Source organism: Scomber japonicus, chromosome 21 (assembly GCF_027409825.1).
Source record: "Scomber japonicus isolate fScoJap1 chromosome 21, fScoJap1.pri, whole genome shotgun sequence".
Lineage (NCBI taxonomy): Eukaryota > Metazoa > Chordata > Actinopteri > Scombriformes > Scombridae > Scomber > Scomber japonicus.
In genome coordinates, this window is record NC_070598.1 from 16373655 (window position 1) to 16383328 (window position 9674).

Consider the following 9674-nt stretch of genomic DNA (forward strand, 5'->3'; position numbering starts at 1 on the left):
TATCTTGCACTCTCGTTCCCACTCAATCGTCTCCCTCTAGCTCTCTAGCTCGGTCCTCTCCCTCTGTCTGGCCACACATACACTCACCCTCTTTCTCTCTCTCTCTCTCCACTCTGCTGCCTGGTGCTCTTTCACTCCCACTCTGACTTGCTCTAACGCCTGCCTGCTGGTTTTCTCTCTCTGTCTCCCTCCCCTCCCTCTCTCTCTCTCTCTCTCTCTCTCTCTCTCTCTCTCTCTCTCTCTCTCTCTCTCTCACACAGGCATACATACACACATGCTGGGTGCTGCTCCTCTCTGTATCCATGGCAACTGGGTGGGCTAAGCAGCTTTCGTCAACGTTGGCGGGGCGCCAGTGTCTGTCCTCCACTCCCTCCCCCATCCTCTTCCTCCTCTCTTCCTCCACCTTCCTTGTCACCAATGCACTGTTTGCTCTTTTCTTTTAACTGTTCATCAATTTTCAAGCTCTGCATTTACTGCTTTCCATCCCTGTGTGTGTTGTACATGTATCAAGTGTGCGTGTGCACATAAGTAGACATACACACCCAGTGATGCATTATGATGGATTAGACATGAGTTCAATATGTTTATGAGAGCGTTCTCAATGGGTCATGAGACAGAGTGGAATGGCTAATTATAAAGACTGCTCGCATACTTGCTTGGATTTGATGTTTTTCATACATGTCTGGAGAACATGGTCATGAAGGTGGCGAAAAATCGAACAAGTGAAGGCAGACATCCAAACAGCATACATTTTAGATGATAATATTTCGATTAAATGTGTGTGTGTGTGTGTGTGTGTGTGTGTGTGTGTGCACGTGTGTGTGCGTGTGTGTGTGTCAGCATGGAAAAGCTCAAAGTAAACAAAAATAAGCATGTCAGAAGCCTGAATTAGAGGACTCAAATACAAGACCTGCTGATCATCAGGGACTTAATCTGGATATGGATTTAGAAAAACTATTTCATCGCTGTTGGGTGCACACACACACACACACACACACACACACACACACACACACACACACACACACTCCAGTACAGTTTGGGCCAGACATATAGGCCATATGGCCTTGAACCCTCCTCCATATGGACCCCCAGTGCCAGGTGTCTGAGAAGTATGACAACACATCTAACTGTCATCCTATCATCCTAAACAGGGACAAGCACACACAGCAGCTCAATTAGCTTGAGCTGCCGCCCCTTTACCCTCTTTGGTTGAAGTGCTCTTTTGTTTAATTAATTTAATTTAATAAATGTATACTACCAGAATATTGTTAAAAAAACATTTTCTTATCACTATCACACCATATAAAATTTACTTAGCATCTTTAATGTTGCAGATTGCTGCATTTTGTGTACGTGTGTGTGTATGTGTGTGTGTGTGTGTTTGTATGTGCGCAAACTCCCTGTGTCCTGTGTGTGTGTGTTGTCCCTGTGTCCTTTTTGAACCATTTTTTAGTATAAAAATTTTCCTTCTCCATGACCAGTAGTCCTCATATGGGACCAAAGCGAAAGAGAGAGAGAGAGGGAGAGAGAGAGAGAGAGAGAGAGAGAGAGAGAGAGAGAGAGAGAGAGAGAGAGAGAGAGAGAGAATTTTCATCAATTTAACATGCAGTTGCTAGGAATTGCAGAGAAACTTGTGTTTGTGAATGTGTGTGTGTTATGGCTCATGCAGTCACCAGTGCAATTTTTCTTTTCACATAGCTATACTTTGAGCTCCCACCTTGGCAACCAGCAGAGTTCCTGTGGGCACGTAGAACAATTAACTGTCCAAAAAGAGCAGTGTATAGCCTCAACTTGTTGCCTTGTTATTGTCCTTTTCTCTATCTTTTACACATATATGATATACATATAAGATAAACTGTGAGTAGTTTATTGAACAAACATTTTAAGTGGATTCTCTCCATCTCTTCTGTTGAGCTATTGTTTCTGTAGGTTGATGATTATTTTGTGTATATCAGCTGTTCACCCCGTTTTCCATACTAAGCATGATCTACAATGGGTGCTCTTTTTACTGCCTATTCTATCTACCCAACCCCCCATGAATCTCCCTGATACCCCGACCCACTTACGAACCTCCTCCTCCCTCCTTCCTTCCCTCCCTCCCTCCCCTGCTCCTTTTCTCTCTTCTCCTCCTCCTCCTCCTCCTCCTCATCCTCCTTCTCAGTCACCGTGGGCACAGGCTCCCCTCTTCCAGCCCACTGCTATCAAACAATGTCTGCATTCATCCGCCCAAGGCAACACACACACACACACATTCAACCTCACAGATCCACAGACACGCTCACACCCACACAAACACATTTTGAGGGCTTCCCCAGAGTGAAGCACTGAAGCATATCTTCCTTATGCTCTCCCCTGAAAAGATAGATAATCTGTCCGCTCGGAGTCAAGTCAGTCACCCAGCAAGTGTGCAGGTTTTTCAGGTACGTCTCAAGCAGAATGCCCCACAGCTATTCAGCAGGTCAGCTGACTATTGGACAGACTTGAAGCCGACACTGAGCAGCAGATGGCTGGTGGATTGATGAGTGGATACTTGTGAGTGGGCTCAGTTATCACATGATAAAACAAAGGATTATGATGAGTCCTCAGGGTGGAAATGCACATTGTTGAGCTGTTTAAAGTATTTCAAAATCATTGAATCAGTACATCTATACACATAATATTATAATTTTAGTATAATCTGCCACCTGTGTGAAACTTTATACAGGGTTTGGAGAACAATGCCAAGATACTCCAAAGAGTCAATAGTGACATACTATTGTTTTGGCATTAACCTTTAAATGTTGAGGTAAATGTTAAGCTCAACAATCACAGGTAGTCCCTTTCTATGGATATTTCTGGTTGAATCTAGTTTGATAAAATATGCTTTCTTCATGACCTAATAATTCCTTTCTGTATCTGAGAAAGAGAAGGCAGACACCCGCCCTATTATCTTTACACACACACACACAGGCAAACACACACACACACAACACACACACACACCATCTCTTTCCTCCCCATCTGTCTAAATAGGGTTCCCATTTCAGCCCCCTGAGTGAAGCTCAGCACTAAGTGGGACAGTTAGAGGACATTTTCTCTCTCAGTCTCTCTAGCTCTACTTGTTTTTTCTAATAATATGGCTTGTCTGAGTGTGCATGCATAGCGTTTGCCTCCTTTGCATTATAGCTGCTGAATGTGCTTTTACACTCTCCATGCTCTGCTAGTAAAAAGCCTCTGGATGCAAATATTGATGTTATATTAAAAGTGTGTGTGTGTGTGTGTGTGTGTGCGTGTGTGTGTGTGTGTGCGTGTGTGTGTGTGTGTGCGTGTGTGCGTGTGTGTGCGTGTGTGTGTGTGTGTGTGTGTGTGTGTGACAGAGGCAGTGCATGGAAAGATGGGTAGATGGATGGGTGAATATGTTATCTGATAGCCTTAAAACCAACAGAAACCCTTCGTAACTTGCCTAGTTCTGTTTAAATGTCATTGTTAGAGCCATATTAAGTACGAAAAGCGGAGGATGCAGGATGAGATTTATTTTGACTTAAGTTATTTAGAATTATGAAATCTTCTCACCTGTGTAGATGCTAATTGTGTGGTGTGATTCTGTTGCGTTTCTCCCACACTGGCAGTCGTAGGTCTTTGATTTATTGGCTGTCAGGGAGAGCAACAGTTTCCCAACCACGTAAATTAACTCTAATCATTCAACAATCTTGTGTTCAATCTTATTGTTTTATTTGAAAAGTCAACCAGAGTAATAAATATAATTTCAGTCATTGAAAAGTTTATCTCCAAGTGTGTGTGTTAGCTACCTCACCTAATCTCCAGTGGTTAATAATTAGTCTGGTATAGTATGGGCAATTAAAATAACTATAGTCTGCAGCCCTTCCTTATGCAACTCATTTTTGTTTGAGAAAAGTCCATACTGCAACTATGATTGGCTGCAGTTTCTATAAAACCTGCTCCACTGCCTCCAGGTCATAAGGCTTGTGTGTTTTCATTAGACTTTAATTAACTGACTATCATGAGATGGTAAATAAAACTGTGTTGCAACCATCACGATCTCTTCTTTGTTGAATCCAGTCTGCTTACACAACAGTGGCAAGCTTAAATTTATAGCTCGTCTTAAGTGCCACTCTAATAAATCAAGATAAAAACTGCAAATCATCCATTGCAATTTTTTAACTGTGTCTTCAGGCTCCAGCTCTCCAAAACCTCATGTACAATCTAAAAAAATACCAGGTTCCAGCATTATTGACATGTACTGGATAAATAATGCGAAATAAAATAAAAGGGGAAACAATAGAGCAAAAGTTTGTCTGTGTTATATTCCTGTGGTTATGCTCAACAGCAATAAGGAAAAGGTTTACACCGCAAATACAATAGTCTTGACTTGAACTCAATCATAAATCACACAATTGTTGGCAGATGTTTTTTTCGTCATGGCACATGTCACCTGTTGTGACATCAGTAGTTGGGATGTGGCTGAAGTGCAATATGCCTGGAGTTTTAACCCAGAGATTGCAGTGCTGCAGTCTTCAATAGGAGGACTGTAAAGCATGAGTATAATACATAGTGTGCATACTATATATATGTATGTAAACTACTTGCAATGAAAACAAGGCTCAAGTGTGGCTGCTTGTCTAACTGATCTGTTCTGGTAGTGCTGTACAGGAACACATGACATACTTATGAACATCATCATCATCTCTACAGGGGTCCTAATGGTCAGGTTGTTCCAGGACAGGGGGTCTTCAAGGGTCCAGATTAAACCATGCTAGAATGTGTATGTGTGTGCGGTATTAAGCCCCCTAGGATTACCCACCCACCCGCTCTTTTGTTACTTTTGTAATAAACAAGGTGTGGCACTAAGTGTTATTAAGCCATCTAAGAAAACACATCTCAAACACTTACACTCAAAGGACACCTATAAGGTAACGTGTGGGTCTGCTATATTTATTCATTTCATGAAATTGTTCCAGTGCAAAGTTTTCCTGCACAAATTACTGACCTGATTTTTCTTCTTTTTTTCACAGCAAATAATTTGAGCCTTTGTGGCACAAAAAGCCTGGGTGTAATTAATAATGTTGGCTCTGTTCTATTTAGGTGTTCCAGTTGCAGGGTGCTGGTATTATGTATACTTGTTCACTGGTGGAAAACATAAATAGAGCAGAGCGCTATTGTATTTGAAAAGGGTTTACAAAAAAAAAAGGGTTAGTGTTTGTGGGTCAAATTTGATCTGTGTTTGAATTCAGTAACAAGCACTGAAAAAAAACAACTATCATCCAGTAAAATGTTCTACTGTACATGTGACTTATTCTTAACCCAGAATCTTGTACTTACTTTGATCATTTATCTACCTAGAACACATTTAACACACATTTTTTGGTTTAAAACAGGCACATTTCATCTGTTTTATTGCTTATGATGAGCAAAACAGACCACGAGAGGCTAATGATTAACAAGAGCATTCCCCAAATAACTCATTTATATTTCCTTATAAACCAAAAGAACAATTATTGTTATGCCTGTTTTGTTATGGATCCAATGAAAAAGAAGAAAAGTCTTAAATATATGGGCTTTAATTCCAAAAACACCACTTTTGGGCCAGTCACACAACAAGTGTCATCTCTGGCATGATTTGTGTTTGTGAGATGTGAGATGTGAGAAATAAAGTATGAGAATAGGAGATGTGTGTGTGTGTTTGTGTATTTTTGTATGTGTATGTCTACTTGTGGGAACAAGTTTCAGACTAAAGTATTAAACTGGGGATGGTCTATTTGTTTGAGGACAGAAGACCCAGAAATTGGGGGACAAAAGCTGTTTTGTTGTAATTTTTGTTATTCATGATGGTTTGGGCAACATTTACCATGTATTTCTTAGCATGAACAACCCATCATTTTTAACAGGTCAAATTTGGCCTATAAGAAAAACTGTAACTTTTTTATTTTTTTTGTTTTTAAAACAAAACAAAGCAAAGACAACAAAACATGTTTTATTGTATTCCGCAGGCCATTGTAGAGGATGTACTTGCAGGTATTTTTTTCATTTGTTCTAACACAGCAACCATTATTAAAAGCGGCAATGTTAAGCGCCACTATGAGACAAAACACCCACTCAAATCAACAGTGAGGGCACAGAAAATAGCTGATTTTTTAAGTTTAAAAGTTAAAAGGGATTCTTTTTTTTCTTAACTCAGAACTTTATTTTACAAAAGCTTTCTATAATGCACTTTATTTTAAAATCCCATCTTAGTTTGATATAATAAAAAGAAAATCAGTCTACAATCTACCCACTAAACACAGATGCTGATGTAACTACAATGCTACTTCAAGGTACTGAAAAATAAAACATTAGAATGTTCTGGACCTTTACTTGAGAAACTTTTCACAAATTGGACCTCAGTGAATTTTAATTGAATACCCCTGCTGTACACAGTATGGATATCTATGTGATATCTGTGCTGCCTGTATTTATATGGACATTTTGCATGATTTGTTTATGTTGAGTGTAAGTACAGTATTTCCTCCTTGTCCTCAGGAGTGTTCTACCAGCATGGCGTGCAGTATTCATCTGAATGATTCAGAGGCCTGTGAGAGCCCTCAGCAGCTTGCACTGGATGAAACTTCTTAATGTTTAATGCACATGTAGGCTACAGCAAGACATCTGTGAAAGGAACAGCAATGACACACTGTAAGAGATGCGTTAACATACCCAAATGAGAGCATGTGTCATGGGACAAACGTAAAACCCCTACTCAATTTTTTCGGACTATATGCACCAGTTAATGTGTTACTTTCCCTTCCTTTACACAGTGGTACAATGGAACACAAGCCACAATGCACTGCCAGTGTATCTTTCTTGCAAGTATCTGCAGCTCAATAATGATTTGTTTATTTGCTCTGAGGCTAATGGACACTTTGTCTGATTGCTGGGTGAATGCGTGTATTTGTGTGTGTAAGCACAAAACTCCATCTATTCCTACAGTATTTAAGGACGGTGAAGAGAGTGTTATTTACAGTGGAGCTAGTTCACTGCCAATGCTGTGAGCACAAGTTCCATAAAGTATTCAGAAGCACACAGGCTTGATAAAACACAACACATGAACAGTGTTTGGTGTTGTGAACTTATGCATAGTTGCTATGAGTGTCATGGGAGGCACTGTACAAATAAAATGCAACTGTTATTAATTTGCATAACAGAGAGACACATCACACATTCATTCTGCCCTGACATCCTCCAGGTTATTTTTACATCTTGCTCATCTGAAGCAATCTTGATTGAGGTTTGATATTTGCTTGTACAGTAAATCAAATCCGATGACCATCAAATCCTTTCTGAGCTCTGATATGAAGCAAAGTTACAACCATAGTCTGGATTTAACACAGAATTTTTACATTTTTGGCTCAAAAATGTATATATGTGAACTTCTGACCTCATTTCATGTCCTACATCCTCAGAACTTCCTCAGTAACATACTCACCACTCTCCACTAGAAGAAAATGATGCATTAAAAAAAATGATTCAAGCTATCAAGCATGAATTATTTTACTGGTTCTATGTTTAATTTGGATTTGTAGATCATCAGAACCAATGGCGGTTCTAGGGAGGGGCCAACGAGGGCCAGTGCCAACAAAACACTTTCAATACTGAATGAGTCAAAGAAAACTCAGACTCAGACTCCACACTGCCAGGCGCTGTTTCATCACAGCTTTTACCTGAGAATGTTACAACACCGTGGATTGCCCAGTATTTGCACCGCACTGCGTTTTATTTCTACCTTCTGCTAATCTGCAGCTGAGAGCAACACCCAGGTGACTGTATGTCACAGCTGGACGAGAGCTGACTAATAAAAACCTGGCTCATAAAACTGACAAATATTCTACTTTTTGAGGAGCAATCTGCTCACTAAATAATTCCACCACCTCTCCTGACATCTAGGTGTATGAGACAGAGTCAGAGACAAGTGCAGGATGTAGGGACAGTGCAGAGACCCTTTTCTGTGGTGAGTGATTAAAGGGATTTGACAGTTCAGAATAATTTGTCAGTGTGAAACATTTCAGTCAAGGTGTCCTGTATGATCAATGAAGTCAGGAGAGCATCACATATTTGAACATTTGATAACTTAATATCATAATATTTCCTGGTGAACCATCTTATGCTATGCTCACTTTCAAACTGTAAATCAACAATGGACCCTTAGTTGTTATTTATTTGTATTTATTTGGCTAGATCACTCAAAAAAATAAGAATTTGTGAATGACTATCTTGCCTGTATATTACACTAATTATCAAATGAGTCCATTGGTCGCAGCTGTGAGCTGTCAAAACACCTGTTAAAAGGCTCCAGAATACAGGAAATGACATCTACTCTGTTAAAAAAGACCCCCCATTGCATTCTCCCACCCACATTTCAAATGCTTCCTACGTCCATGCTGTACATAGTTATGTTTATTTACTTAAAGTACAAATTGAATAAAATGTTATTGATGTATGGTGGCCACAATGAAAGGACCAAAAAGATTGGGGGCCTGCCCAAATACCCCTCAAATATAGATCATATATGGACAGTGTTATAAAATCTGAAGAACTCCGCAGTGGAGTCATGAATTACATTTTATAGTACCTTGACAAGCAGACTCATTGACCTTGGGCCTTTTCTGCTGCTGGCATTACTGTGACAGTGACCCCTGCAAAGGGTCATCTGTCATAAATAAATCACTGGCTTAGGCAGACAGGGACAACCAATAGGATTTTGGTATCAATGCACATTAGTAAGTCTGATTATCTGATCAATGTGAGATGTAAAATAGGATTAAATAATCAATAAGGGTGACAGTTGACATCTGAACCTCTTCTGAGTTGTATGGCCGTCACAGTTCATTTGTCTACTGCCACGGTAGTAGTTGAAGTCCCTCTCCAATCAATTGTTTGCTTTGCTTATTGTTACTTCACTTGGATGTTTGTGCAGCAACGTTTGTCAGTGCTTACCTTAAATAACAGTTCATGGGGTTTCACTATGAGAATGGTTTGTGACATAACAGGGAAATTTGAAGTGACATAGACATCCTGTTTGCATAAACTTTTGAAATGATCCATACTTATTCATAGATGAGGGAGGAATACATTGAATTTTAAGAATTTCTAATGAGGTAGTAGAATTTATTTTGGTGGACACACCATGTCAGACAATATTATTCAAAGTAGAGTTATAATTAAGGGGCGCACCAAAAAAAAAACACCTAGTTGCAGCTTCTACCTGCTGAGAAGATCTCAGTCAGAAGTAGGAAATGAGGAGAAGAGCAGAGGAGCGGGGGGGGGGGGGGGGGGTTTTTTCCTACTCTTTATCATTTATTTTTTGGTATTGTATCTAACTTTTGTATTTATTTTTTTTTATTTCCATTAATACCAAAATGATCCATCTATAAAATATCTATATGGGGAAACCTTTCACAGTGCTGCATACTGCATATGATAATTATATATTTAGAAAGTAGAACTAAAGTGATTCATTACAAGATTAGTTAAAACATTTCAAAACGAACCTGCATTATTTCCATTTTGCGAATTTCAAATAAAAGAACAGTCCAATATTTCCTCATTGAAGTTTTCTTAAAAATAGTGTTAAAATCTTGCCTTGTCTTGATCTTGTGAAACCAATATGGTGTCTCGTCTCATTAGCTGAGTGTATCGTC